We start from the raw sequence: 15,654 nt of genomic DNA, 5'->3' as shown, positions 1-15,654 counted from the left end.
TATTGAATTCCTACAGCCCTTTACATCCAAATAACTCAGAGTTACTTCAGATGAAATAATGAATTAAAATTCACATATTCGTAAGAAAAAGAGATTGCTGAAGTACTTTCATATGCATTACTGCATTTGCTTCTCCCAAGAATCTTATTAAATAAACGAGGCAAATAAGATAATGCCAGAAATAATTAGAAAAGCTGGACACAAAGTAGCAACAGGAAAATAAGTCTTAGTTTAGGAAGATCCTCCTTTCTTAACGTCCATATTTCCATCCTTCCCTCTATGTTCATATAGGGCCTCATATACATCTCAAAGCTAGGCATTAACTGCCAGATGGCTCCTAGGTTATATATGTGTGTATTTATAAGACACGAGTAGTTTTGCTTTATTTATATAAACATTCTTCAGTGGGAAAGAGCTGTATTCATACTAGATTTTACCTAAAGAAACAAAGTGTTAGATGCTTGGGTTAACACCCACATGGATATAAAAAGAGGCCAAAAAACCCTTTAGATCAACAATTAATAGTGGGAATGCATACCTACTTTGTTCTCCCCTAGGTTTTGAATAGAAATTATTTACATAGAAGGCATACCCACTGCAATGAGCACCAAAAAGAAGAAAAATATTTTTAATCTCTTCCTTCAGGCCACTAACTCGATTAGTCCACTAACATTAAATTACAGAAGAATAAGGATAGCAGTTAAGATATCTTATCTAGCTTGTCATAAACTCATATGTCTTAAAATATATTTAATATTCTAACAGAAGCATCCAGAATAAAATTTAAATATATATATAATTAGTAGAAGCTTTAGCTTAATCTGATGCATATTCATGTGAAAATGCAGACTCATATAATCATGTGTAGAGGGCATATAGGGGTGGGTTCCTGAGGATACTGTTTAAGGGAACGTTGAGCTTCCTGGGAAAACTTATGTCATAACGGACTAGACAGTAAATCATTCTGGGAGTGTTGAAAAGAAAGGATGATTCTCCGATTGGTCCAAGACCCAGCCCACATGGACTTCTATCTAGAGAGAGAAGCTGTGAATTAAGAAACAAAATAAAATCTTCTTTTTTAGATTCACTAGTGCAATGTGTTCAACATGAACATGATTTGTCTCAAATCGATCTGTCTTCCCTTATGCAATGGAGAATACAGGAAAGGACATCACACATCATTTCTACTTCTGATAGTTTCATGGGGCAGGGGCACCCCTGGAGTGCACTGGGGCTGGGGAAGGAACATCACAGGCACATTTGGATATGCTGGCTGACAGTGGTAGCACTATGCTGGCAGCTAAACAAGACTCACCTGTAATGAATCAAGAATAAGAGAAAGAGAGAAGGAAAATGTACAATGTCAGGTGGAAACCAAGAGTATTATCTTATTAAATACCCACAAGACAGACAGCTTTTGGCCTTTTTCAGACATTGTGGGTTGAGGAGGTGAATAATTAGAGGTTGAATAGAGATTGCAATTCCTACAGTTGATGGATTGTGTGTACACTGAAGTTCCAAATTCACTCAAATTAAATTTCAATGCGTGCATTATTTAGGGTTCTCCAGACAAACAAACCAACAAGGTCTGTGTGTGTCCAAAGGCAAGTCAGATGGCAGAATTCCTTCTTGCTTGAGGAAAGTCAGTCTTTGCTCTATTAAGGACTTCAACTGATTGGTTGGGGCCCACCCAAATTATGGAGGGCAACATGTTTTACTCAAAGTCCAGCGATATAAATGTTAATCTCACCCAACAAACACCTTTACAGAAACATCCAGAATAATATTTGACCAAATATCTCAGGGTCATGGCATAAAATTAACCACCGTGAGCCCGTTAACCACAAGAGCTAGAAGAAAATTAAATTTACCTCACTCAGTAATTTTTTAAACTTCTATTTTAGGTTTAGGGGTACATGTGCAGGTTATATAGGTAAACTGGGCAAAATAGGGGTTTCTTGTACAGGTTATTTAATCACTCGGGTACTAAGCCTAGTACTCAACAGTAATTTTTTCTGTTCCTCTCTCTCCTTCCACCCTCCACCCTCAAGTAGGGTCCAGGGTTTGTTGTTCCCCTTTTTGGGTCTATGCGTTCTCATCATTTAGCTCCACTTCTAAGTGAGAACACGTTTTTGGTTTTCTGTTCCTGTATTGGTATGCTATGTATGATGACCTCTAGCTCCGCCCATGTTCTCGCAAACGATATGAGCTCGTTCTTTTTTATGGCTGCATAGTAATTTAAACAATTTCACTGGGTAATACTTTCAGACAAATGCTTAGTATTTCCTACCCTCTGCTCTTTTTTAAAAAAGCAACAACAACTGCATGGGAGGGTGAGTATTTTCTTGACCTCATACCACTTAGGAAAATAATGGTATCTGTATTAGTCTCCTATCATTGCTATAGCAAATTACTACAGATTTCTTGGCTTAAGACAAAACAAATTGATCATACAGTTCTGAGGTCAGAAGTCTGAAATGGATTCTGTGGGGTGAAATCAAGGTGTTGGAAGGTCTGTGTTCCTTCTGAGGGCTGTAACGGGAGAATCTGTTTCCTTGCCTCTTTCAGCTTCTAGAAGCCACCTGCATTCCTTGATCCCTTCCTCCATCTCCTAAGTGCGTCACTCTAACCTGTGCTTCCGTAGTCACATCTCCTTGATCTCTCCGATCTTCATATCTTCCTCATAAAATGAGCCTTGTGATTCCATTTTTCCTACCCAGATGATGCAGGATAATCTCTTCATCACAAGACCCTGAATTTGATCACATCTGTGGAGTTCCTTTGGCCAAGTTAGGCAACATATTCACAGGTCTCAGGGATTAGGATGTACACATCTTTCGGGGAATATTATTTGACCCACCACAATATCCTTCTACTTATAAGGGTCCCTGTGCTATACTCTAAACCCATCGGCCACACTTACAACCAGGGACGTGGTGAAATCTTGCACTGGTTTTCAACAACCAATTGTGTGTACCTCTTATCTACTCACTCTTCCCTGATGACACATTGGTAGCTTAAAATGTGCCATGGTGAAAAACAGGGAGATGTTACAAACCAAGGCTTTTATTCTCAGGAAAGCTGACGGTTACAATTGACCAACATACTACTGCATACAACCATTTTCTACGTGGTTACTCGGCTCCCTTCCTGACCTCTGTTGTACAAATCTGTGGCTGGTGAACTCACATTCAGTTTTATTGCTTCGGGAATGGTCCAACAGAGAATGAGCAACCTCCTATCTGCTGATGGGGCCCCACTTCTGCCCTCTTAGGTACTATAGTTCCCCTGAGATCCAGTTAGGACTCCTATCACCTGCTGGGCTGAGTGGTCTCACCAGTGGCCACTGCCCACAGAGCCAGATCCTCCCTGATGCTGTAACCTCATCAGGCAAACTCAAAGCCAGGGCCAGCTTTATGGCCCTGTAGTTTGTGCGATCATGGGCACAAGTTTCTGCACTCACAATGACCCCGTGCCTGTTTTAACTCTCTGTTTGTCACCATGAAATTCTTCTTTTTGAGACAGAGTCTCACTCTGTCGCCCAGGCTGGAGTGCAGTGACACAGTCTCGGATCACTGCAAACTCCCCCTCCCGGGCTCAAGCGATTCTTGTGTCTCAGCCTCCTGAGTAGCTGGGATTACAGGCACCCACAACTATACCCTGATGATTTTTGTATTTTTAGTAGAGATGGCATTTCACCATGTTAGTCAGGCTGGTCTTGAACTCCTGACTTCAAGTGATCCACCCACCTCGGCCTCCCAAAGGGCTGGAATTAATCCTGAAATTCTTAACAGATTTTATCAAGGGTCTCTCCATTTTCATTCTGTAGTGGGCCCTACAAATTGTCTGGCTGGTCTCACTCACCGTCAGCTTCCTCAGCTACATTTTAACAGAAACTTCTGGATACCTTTTACCCCGCACCATGTGGGAGACATAGCAGAGCTGCAGATTAATATTTAAACATGCTAATCATGGTAGCACTCTCGCCCTCTGTTAGCTCACATGTTCCCATTTAGATAACTCATCACCTTTAGTTTTAGCATCCAGTCCTTTAGCTTACTTTCCATTTCATCTTCTCGTATCCCAAAAGGTTTCTGGTATATGGAATAAGGCTTACGTGAATTGGGAGTAAGGATCATCTCTGGTCTCATAATTCTGGTCCTTGGGAATATACTGGCTGATATCCACGGGGGTGTGGTTGTTTGCGTGCCCAGCTAAGGGCATTCTGCCCTGTTTATTGCGGAAGGCCTGCCACTACAATTGAAGCTCATTGCATTTCCAGCTCTATCAGATAATAGGATATTTTCCTGGCTAACCTTATCCTATATTGATTCATGTTGATGCTGCAAACCACCCTGAGTCTCTGCTACATCATTAAGTCAAGCCCATGTCTAGAAGGTGGGGTTTTCTTGCCCCTAACCATCCCAGGATCCAGATTAGGACCAACATTTCTCAACTCAGCTACAGAGGGCTTCACCATGTAAGAAAACAGAAGAATATCTGAATCCCTCCTCTCTGCCAGAAGGCAACTGAGGAATACTCTAGAGTGCAAATTAAGCTCTGTCTGATCTCTTTGCTTTGCACAAACTCACTATACAAAGTAGAATAGTCCCAGAGTCCTAAATGAGGTATGAGCCATAAAGCTCCTTCAATCCTTGGCATCTCTATGAATCTCTTTAATGTACATACCTTGCCTCTCTGGGACTTCATGTCTTACTTCTGGTTTTCTCCTAATCTGCCCGCCTCCTTTTAATTTTTAACATCTTCCCAAATCACATATGATAAACAAGTCTCTGGCATTGCTCATAAGAGTAAGTAATGCAGGAATACTTCAGATAACTCTATTCTGTTTTAAATTTTAAAATCTTGTAACTATTGGATAACTAATAACACCACTTCTCCACAGAAAACAGGAAACATTCATCTTCCATGATATCAAAAGGAGCATGATATTTGGTTTATACAAATTGATTGTAGTTGAAACTGAAAGAAATCAATATTATACAAGATTTGGTCATTGACTACTATATTAAGTGAATTAAGGCAGCCACTGAACAGTGTAAGGGAGAACAGGCAGATTTTTAAAGATCACTGTATAATTGATCTTGAGTGATGGACAATGACAATATTATTGATAGAACTGGAACTTCCTAATTGCCCTGATTTGATCATTACACATTGTATGAATGTATAAAAATATCACGTGTACCCCACTAATATGTATAATTATTGTGTATCAATAAAAATAAAAAGATCTATGTGAGAGAAGTACAGAAAAACATTATTGATTGCTGTGGTAAAGAAATTATTTCAGAATCAGGCACATGGGATGTGGAGTCTCTGCTTTGATTTTTTTCCATGAGAAATGAAATGAATTAAAATAGTCCCTGATGCTTGTATTAGTGAGAATATTATATACTCTCTTAAGATTTTTTTTCTGGAACTAAAGAGATTTCTGAAGGAAATTCTATGTGAAGGGAAGGAAAATATTTTATGGCAGTAGGAATAAAAACAGAATAGCAAGAATTACAAACATTGGGACACTTTTGTTAGTGATGAGGCAAAAGGGGTCCTTGACTAATAAATAAAATGAGCCTGCCAGGATTATGATCATAAATTACTATCTATTCAGCACCCATAACATGTATTAGCTTATTCTGACACTTTCCTGATTGTCTCATATCTAAGAACTCCTGTTAAAATAGTTAAATAATAAAGAGAACGTGTCCCTACTTTTATAAGATTGTAATTTTTCTGCCATAAAAATTGGATTTTGGTAGAAGAATTACGTATGATTCTCCAAAACCTTATATTATCTTCATTAAAAAACAATGGAGAGCAGTCCCTTCTCAATTTTTGTTAAAATGAGGATAATAGAGTTTGTTGTTAAAAGTTTTTAATTTGGGTCTCATTTACAGTTAATAACAGGTAAATTACACATAAGGAAAGTTAAGATGAGTCAAAACAGTATACAGATACCCCAGGGCAAAAATCAGTTTATCAAGGACTTTGAATTTTAGATCGAGGATGAAATGAAAAGAAAAATACGAAAGACATCTTGTCCCAGCAACTCCCATGTATGACACCCTGGAGTAGGGAACCTAACACATATGTGACTGGTATGGGAAAAGAATAAAGGAGACATAATAAAAATACTTGGCATTAACACATTCTTTAAGAATTGTGCAATGAGTATTTATCAGGTTAAAAATGTAAATGTACTTCTAGGAAAAAAATTACTTACCACCATATGAAGACACAATCCTCAAGTGAAGGTATAACAAGAAACAAAAAACCAAATAAAATACTGCTGAAAGGAAGTAATTTGGAATAAAGTATACACACTCAGATACTCTTTTATAATGAAGTCCTAAAACCTGATGGTCAGAATGCCAAGCAAAAGAGCAAGACCAGATACAAACTGTGGTGTACACAGCCCCCCTGCCCCTGCACAGATGGATTATATGCTCTTCAAATTACCTGCAATGCTCAGGATTGATTCACAACCACCAGAGCTAGGTTTAGAGAGAGAAAGAGAGAAAGGGAGAGAGAGAGAGAGAGAGAGAGAGAGAGCGCGAGCGAGCGTGCTACTTGTTTTCATGACTGGTAGTTCAATGACAGTCCCTAAAACATCACTGAAAATATAACAAGAAGGAATCACTTTGATGAGTCTCTTGGGCTGGGAACTAGTCTTCCCCCAGTATATTTTAGAATACAAACAGATGGTCAGATAGCCGACTTTTCCTTGCCAACTGAGGTATGTAAACTGAGCCGCAGCCATCTCATTCCTCTTCCTCACCCTTTTTCCCTTATTGACTTCCTCTACTTCTAACTAAATGTTACCGTAGATTCCCATTTAAAGGACCGAATGCATCCCAGGGAATCTGAATTTTCACGAAGTACCCAGGGTGATTCTGAAAATCCCTGATTTAAAATAAGGGATTTTAAAGACCAAAAATCAGAGAAACACTCTACTTCTCAACATCTGATTTTGCTTTACCGACTTCACTTAAACAGTTTCTCAAAGATAATCTGTCATTTTACAAGTTCCAGATCTCCCACAGAGGTTGCCTATTTTAACCTCTCTGAAAAAACTCTTCAGCACACGGTAGACAACCACTTCCTCTTTTTCTGAAGCTCTCTCCTCCTTTGGCTTCTGAATCACGGAGCAATCCAAGGTATTCTCCAGGCCTGACAGCTATTGTAACATCATGAGTGTGAGTGTGGACTCTGGAACCAGCTTGCTAGGCTCAGGGACTGGCCCCACCTCTCTCCAGTTACATGACCTTTGGCCAGTTTCTTTACTTTCCTTTGTATTAGTTTATGGCCTACATAATGTATACTAATAACTATATCTAAATCATAAAACAAGAAAATCATATTAATTATACACATAGAATTTTTAGAATAAAATCTAGAACAACGTAAATGCATGAAAAATGTTACTCATCATTTATATTTCTGATACCTTTATTATCTGCTTAGCAGACCCTTTGTCTTCCTCCTACAAGACAGGAATTAAATTTTAAGGTTGTTTCCCCTTTTCTTCTTTTTTTTTTTTTTTTTTTTTATAACGCCTCTAGATGTAGCTATTCTATCAGTGAGAATAAGATCTAGATCAGAATTCTTATTCCATACAGGAAGTGTTTATTAAGTATTTGCTAAGGAAATTAAATATTCTTGAATTAATTCTGCTTTTATTACTCTCCATTTAAAACTATAGTTTTTTTTAGCCTCATATGCATTGATTAGTTCACATATTCTCTAACTTTTTATACTTCTACTGAGTCACTGAAATAAAATCTTGAAGTAAAAATCACGTTTTTTCTCAAGTAAACTATTGAATTGAAGATTATGTACACATATTCACTCCTCTCAGGGTTGGAAAATTGGAAATGAGTAGAAAATATGACTTGTTCATATCTTTGATTTCAACACTGTACCTGATACAAGTAGTTGTAAATAGATAATACACATGTGATCCAGCTTTTATCTTTGTACCTGCATACATAGTGCCAACCTTAACTGGAATAGAGTCTAGATGTCCTTTACAAAATTCCCTGGAAATAATTCTAATCTCACTAACTTTTTAATTAGTGAGTAAGCAAAGTCTGCTTTACAAGTGATTCCAGAGGTGAGATGAAAGAGGGAATAACAGCGCACATTACAAAGCCAACAAATTCATAGCAGATATGTCTGTTCCCTCTATCCTCTCCTATCCTTGACCTCATCAGGACATTCACTTTCTGACATCTCTGGCTTATAACCCCCAGATTCCTGGGTTATTTACTTTCACTTTAGGCTGGGCAGGTGAATTATATCTCAGCTTCTAACTGCACACTAGCATAAGTAAATTCATCACAATTTCCATTAAACAATGCACACCACCTTTAAGTCTACTTCAGAGTAATCTTAGAGATATTCTGAAGATCTGTTGGAAACCTGAGTTACTGGGCGCTTTTTCCCTAACTTTATAGGTTTCCTTACTTGTGTTTAGGTCCAGTGTTTTATCTCATTTTTATCCCATTTCTTTTAGTCTTCCAGAAATCCCTCACTATTTTATTCTTAATAAGTTCACAGTGCTGCTATACATCTATTTGCTTTTATTTTCAAGTTTTTTACAAAATACTGTCGCAATTTTGGAAGCAAGGAAAGGGAAGACATATATCTGGGCTGCTATTTTTGAAAATTACTTTCTGATCTCTCCTTGAAAAACTCAAAATTAATATTTAAGGAATATATTTAGTGAATTGAACCTGTAATACCATCTTAAACACACACACACACACACACACACACACACACACACACACACCCATGCCATTGCTTAGTGTTTCTGAGAAACAAACAAAAAATGTAGTGGTTAAGAGAAGGAGTGCCAGGCCTGGTGTGCATCTATAGAAACCAGAAGCCAGTTTCAAAAGGGTGGGCCTCAAAATGCAAAAAAACTTGTTAAGGGCATCAGTCAGGGAAGAAAAATTCATACGTACAAGAATCTCACCTTTATTACTACTAGCTCCATTACCTTGGGAAAATTACTTCTAGGGGAAATATAAAGGAAGGATAACAAAAGTTAAAAAGCTTATACTTTCAAATCTAGAAAAGTAGAGGAGTGATTACTTTCCTAAGATTATAGATAGGAAACACAGGGACTGGAAGATGTTGTTGGTGGACGTGATTAGTAACTGAAAGAGGGAAAAGATCAAGAAACGAGGTAGCTGTACGTGTACTAAACAGATTTGAAGTTCAGACATAAAAAAGAATTCTGCACTCTCATTTCATACTACCAGTGCTATAAGCTACCAATACCTTCAAGTTCTTCAAACTTCCTTAAACACACTCACTCCCACACATACACATGCAGAGAAGCACAAATGAAAATCTCCTCTATCTCAAATAGATTGTATTTCCAAGCTAAACGTTATAAATTTAATTCATTCTCTTTTCTCTTATGGCTTCCCTTAATTTTCACTTCATCTAGCTCCTCAAAACAGCGGTCATGAAAAACTAGAGTATACTTCATCTTGGGCAGAGTAACCTATTGGATGGACTCCAGACAGGAGTTGGTCTGGATTATCAGGCTCAGGTTGTAAAACCTCACCATTGTCCTAGTACACAGGGTTTCTTAGGGATAGAGATTGCATAAAGAAATCTCTGTGTTGCAAAAGATGGTGCCCTTCAATGGAACTCATATTAAGTCCAGGTAAAACAAATAGCCAGTGGTTGGAACTTTAAATAACTGACATGTTTTCTTTTTAGGGTGAAAAATAATTGGTAACAAAAGGCAGAAACATGTTCCAAATTTGAACACAGTGAAATTAGCATTTTTCACTTTATTCTACATTTTTATCCTTCAGCGATAAAAAAGAAATTTAGTTCAGTCAAACAAGAATACAATGTCTTATTATATATTTTTGAACAATTTAATATCAGCATTTTTTCATGGCCTCCCCTTGGCTGAACTTCTAAAGGATATGGTCGGTAAGAGAAAAGTATGAGGAAAGTGCCACATTTCAATATATCATATACTGATATGGTTCAGTTGTGTCCCCAGCCAAAATCTCATCTTGAATTGTAATCCCCATAATCTTTACAATCCCCATGTGTCAAGGGAGAGATCAGGTGGGGGTAATTGAATCGTGGGGGCAGTTTTCCCCATGCTGTTCTTGTGCAGTTCATTCTCCTTCCTGCCACCTTGTGAAGAAGGTGCCTTGCTTCTCATTTGTTTTCCACCATGATTGTAAGCTTCCTGAGGCCTCCCCAGGCATGTGGAACTGTGAGTGAAACCTTTTTCTTTTATAAATTACCCAGTCCCGGGCAGCTCTGTATAGCAGTATGAAAATGGACTAATACATATACTAATATAGATAAGGTATCATGAAGAAACAAGTTACCATTATGAAATAAAATTACACCAAAAGAGATCACTGTGAAGTCACAAATGTTCTAGCAAGTTCCAATTTGTCTACTGACAGTCAACAAAAGCACAAACAGTCTTTGGAGATCAAAAGGTGAGACAAATTTACATATAGATGATAAATATATACATAAAATCAAGGCCTGAAGTACGATAAAAATCTATGAAGCTATTTTATTTTCATTAACTATCAATGTTGCAGGAGAGGAAAATCTTGTAAATTGAAAATCTTCTGACACTAAACATCTTCTGGGGCAACCAATGCAAAGAAAAAAGTGAATAGATCAGTGAGAACTAGAAATTAAAATTTATTTAGCTTTTCTGTTAAATGAAAGAAAATTTAACGCTAGCAGCATAGATAAGGACAACAATACTCTGGATTTATGTGCTACAAAACAATGAACACCAAAAGACTCTAGAATACTGGTAGATAAAACTGAATTATTTGATAGCAGTTCCAGCCCAATAAAAAAAGGAAACCAGGCTTAATAAATTAACCCAAATATGACAAAGATAGTGTGAATAAAACAAAGCTGCCACGGTAGGTCAACTTGTTACTCAATCTTTCAACATGCATTAACAACAGCTTTAACTATGTTGAACACATGAAATTGAATTAGTTTGCCATAGAAGGTTTAAACATCCTAAAAGTTATGCCCCTTGTAATATGTCTTTCAAAATGCTGTTATGAACCAAAGAACCATTTTTAATCTAATCTTCAAATTTCTGTTCTTAGACAAAATCCCTTATGATACTTTAATACTTCATTCTATACCTCATAATGTTAAAGCTTTTCCATTATAGAATATATCACATAATTAGAAAACAAAATGGCAAATGTGAGTAAAATCTCAATCTTTACCTAGAAATCTCAACTTCACTACTAATTTCCTACGGTAATTAAAAAATATATATCACAAAATGTAGTGACATACAAACATTGTTATAATGCTTGTAAAACTGTACAAACAATATTTCTTATTCATACTTGCATTCTTGATGAATTGTGACAAAAATTAGAAGTAAATATCTTTATAGAATGTTGGTGATTTTTAATTTACTTTAATACATTTGTATGCAGTATATATTAAACCATTTTACAACAGCAAAAAAAATCTTTATTTGTAATGCTCAATTGCATCATAAATATAAAATCAAAGGCCTTTTTAAAAGAGGAACTTAGTCATGCAGTCTGTATTGTTTCCTAGATCTATAATATTTATGAGAGGGTGAATCATGAAATCTCTGGAATATGGTAAAGCCAACACATTTAGTCAACTTCTAATATAGAATACCTTTCTGCCACTTCTTTATTCATATCTTCAAAAAGTATGCTAACATAAAAAGATACCTTTCTGGCATGATAGAGAATATATACTGATAAATTATCAAATGATCTATTTACATGACTATTCTGCACAAAATATTTTCAGCAGTTAGAGTCGTTGATGAAAATTTAAAGAAAACAACAGCTTTGTTGTAATAATATAAGTTAGGTGATTTAAGAGTGACATAAACTCAATAACATAAGAAAATACCCAAATGTATGGTATAATTTTGTTGACAGTAGAACATAAGTTTGCCAGGGAGATTAATGTGTTGTCAATAATGTAGACCTGGGCAGTTCTGAAGACAAACAGCTGTACTGGCAAGTCTGCTAGGGTCTTTGATCCTTGGCTATGTTATTTTCAAAACAGAGGTAGTAAGACTTTGTAAGACTGTTGATTGGGGTTCAATAAATGATGTATATGAAGTACTTGGAACAGCTGATACTAGTTCCCTTTTCATTTCTTTTGCATTTTTGATGGCAAATCTTAACTCACAGATATCAAATGGAAAATATAAGTTAAGGAAAGTATTAAATTTTGTTGCATTTGCACAATAAAACACATTGTGCATATTTCTTACTGAGACTTTGAAGGAAACCAGAATATTTTACACCAAAATATATTTCTTTGGCATATTTTAAGATACTATTCAGAGGGGCTACAGACTACAGGAAAAACTTAGAAAAGCTGTCTTTTTGTGGGAGGGATTACATCTGTATAAAAAATCTACATTAGTAAAGTAAACAACAGATGCAAACAGACTTTCTCTGAGGCCCCCCTTATCTGCCTTACCCAAAACTAAGATGAACTCAATGGAAAAAAGAGACTAAAATCTAACCATTTTGAAGTTCTAAAAGAGACATTTTACCACAGGCCACCATCTATACTTTCTGAAGGCAGCTCTGAGTTTACTTGAGAGATTTTTTATAGGCATAACAAGACAGCCCTGCCTGCCATGCTTTCCTTCCCTCACTGTCCTATTACCTGGGACTCCACCTCCCTTGCACTACCCAGAAGGCAGCCATTCTTTTTATAACCTCAGGATAATGTATAAACTTCAACCATTTGGCCTCTCCTTTGAGCCTCATATTTTGTATGCCTCCCAGACTTATGCATGTTAATAAATTTGTATACCTTTTTATCTGTTAATCTCTCTATGGTCAACTCATGTCAACAGAATTAGAGATGAACCTTCAGAGAGAGAGAGGACAATTCTCCTTAACAACTTTAAAAAATATTGGTAGTGTCTTACATGGATTCCCAAGAAGCAGAGTCTAAGATCATTTTGAGTGCAAGTAGTGGGCTGGAGATCTATACCTGTGAGGCATAAGAAAAGCAGGACATAGTAGAGAGTGAGGTTAGACTGTGATAGAATTGAAACAGAGACATCAGCAAATCTGAAGCTGGAAAGGACTTTCAGAGATGTCCACCCACTTTTGAGGCAAGGAGCTGGGACTTTGTACCTCAGCACTGACTAGCCATTGGACCACTGGAATCTTATAGCAGGCTGCTGTAAGAGAAGGAATGAGCTCAGAAGAGGTAGTTCCCATGAGCTGAAGGCAATGCTTGGGGAGGAATTTAGCAGGCAAAATTCCTGACTGAGCTGGAGGGACCTTAGAGATTCTTGAATCACACAGATTCTCGAATCAATGAACTCTAGCAGAGCATGAATTCAGGTGGTATACATGCATTCTATATATCTTTATTTCTGCAAAACGTACATCGCTGTCAGAAACCAAAGTTAGTCTTAACTGCAGGAACAATAGCCTCCTAATTAATTTATATACATCAAATAGCTTTTCACTGTGATCTTCAGAAGATCATTTTCCTTAATAAGTGAGATGACATGTAAATATGTAAAACATATTTTTCTCAGAAATGTGAAAAACATTTTAGATATGATAATGCTCTCTCTTATTCAAGCTTTTTTGTAGTATATAATAGACTATGCCTCAAGGCATATAATCACACGATGTTCAAATATCAAATGATATTTTACCTATTTAGACAATCTTTAAATGACTGCTAAAAATTAATCCCATAAGTGTTAATTATTTTATTTGCGTCCCTAAAAAGAAAAAAGTACAAGGTTGGATAAATTTAGGTAAAAATCTCTATTGTTATATTTCTTTCTTGACATACCATATTTAATGATTTTCCATTTGAAATCTAAATTGTGGTGAAAATTTTGTGAAGATGAAAGTTCAAAGCAATCATTTTGCAATTGTGCATGTTTAAGGAGAAGAATCAAAGAATTCCCTTATCTTTTTCTAAATAACCTAAAAGGGATGATGTGCTTATTAAGAACTTACAGGATCTATTATTTGTACAAATCAACATTTTTAGCTTGGTTTCTGTGTAGGTAAAAAAATGACCACTAATTAACGCTTGTAATTGTGTTCATTTCTTCTTCCCAATAAGCCTGCAAAGGCACATTTTAATAGTGGGGATATGGCGGATAGGTAAAAGAAATAATATGTTTCTATATTAAGGTAAAGCACTAATTCACTTGTGAAATTTATGGCCTATAACTAGGCCCACCTATAGTTACAGGTGAGTATGCCTTTTTACACACTACAGGTAATACAAAAGGAGCACTTTTTTTTTTTTTGAGACGGGGTCTCACTCTGTTGCCAGGTTGTACTACAATGGTGCTATCTCGGCTCACTGCAACCTCTGCCTCCCGGGTTCAAGTAATTCTCCTTCCTCAGCCTCCCGAGTAGCTGGGACTACTGGCATGCACCACCACGCCTAGCTAATTTTTGAATTTTTAGTAGAGACGGGGTTTCACCATGTTGGCCAGGATGGTCTCCAACTCTTGACCTCGTGATCTGGCCCCTGTGACCTCTCAAAGTGCTAGGATTACAGGTATGAGCCACCACGCCTGGCCAAAAGGAACACTTTTTAAAGGGAGTTGAGAAAGAAAAAACGGCAGAGGGCTACGTTATCACCCACAACGTGCCCAAAGGGATTTTTTTTTTTTTTTTTTTTTTTTTTTTGAGTGAAACCACTTATAGTTTTTCTTCCTGGACAAAAGTCATCTCAAGTGGATAAATTGTTTCCCCTCTGTTGTATAACCTTTCAATTACAACACCCCTTCACCTGATAATACTCAGAAAAGTATGATATAGACATAGGACCTCATGTGGCCATGTTATGGGAAACAAAGTGTCCGGATAATTTTTATTTAAAAGCAGGATAGTTCGATGCTAAAAAAAGAATGAGCTATCAAGCCATAAAAAGACACAGAGAAAAGTTACATGCATATTACTAAGTGAAAGAAGCCAATATAAAAAGGCTACATAGTATGTGATTCAAACTTTATGATATTCTGAAAAAGTCAAAACCATGGAGACCATAAAAAGATCAGTGGTTATGAGGGAGGGAAAGATGAATAAGCAGAGCACAGATGACTTTTGGGGCAGCGAAACTATTCTGTATGATATTGTGATGTTGGATACATGTCATTACACATTTTGTAAACCCACAGAATGTACAACACCAATGGTAAACACTAATGTAAACTATAGACTTTGGGTGATAGTGACGTGTTGATGTAGGTTAATCAGTTGTAACAAATGTGGCACTGTTGTGCATGGTGTTGATAGTGGGGAAGGCTGTGTGTGAAGGAGGGGATATATGGGAGCTTTACTTTCCACTCAGTTATGCTTGAATATGAAACTATTCTTTAAAAATAGTCTATTAAGAAAAAAAGCAGAGTAGTTTGGTCTTTGTCAAGCACCGGTCTGATGGCTGGGGAAAGATGACAGTTTACTGTACTAGGAATTTTATGGCAGCTGATCAGCTGCAAAATAATGTGTGGCCTGGCAGGGAGCTGGATAAGGCAAAAAATACTCAGCAAAATAATGTGGGAAAATATTTTTATTTGTATTCCCACTTACAATTACC

General features: G+C 36.8%; 1 protein-coding gene across 2 annotated transcripts in view; it reads right to left on the bottom strand.

Moving 5' to 3' along the window:
• The window catches only part of ZNF385D (zinc finger protein 385D), a 971,783-nt gene that overhangs the window by 748,975 nt on the left and 207,154 nt on the right, over positions 1–15,654 (bottom strand). The gene's annotated exons all lie outside the window — the stretch shown is intronic.

This window comes from Hylobates moloch, unplaced genomic scaffold, assembly GCF_009828535.3.
Source record: "Hylobates moloch isolate HMO894 unplaced genomic scaffold, HMol_V3 SCAFFOLD_8, whole genome shotgun sequence".
Classification (NCBI taxonomy): domain Eukaryota; kingdom Metazoa; phylum Chordata; class Mammalia; order Primates; family Hylobatidae; genus Hylobates; species Hylobates moloch.
This window is presented reverse-complemented; position numbering and strand designations above follow the sequence as displayed.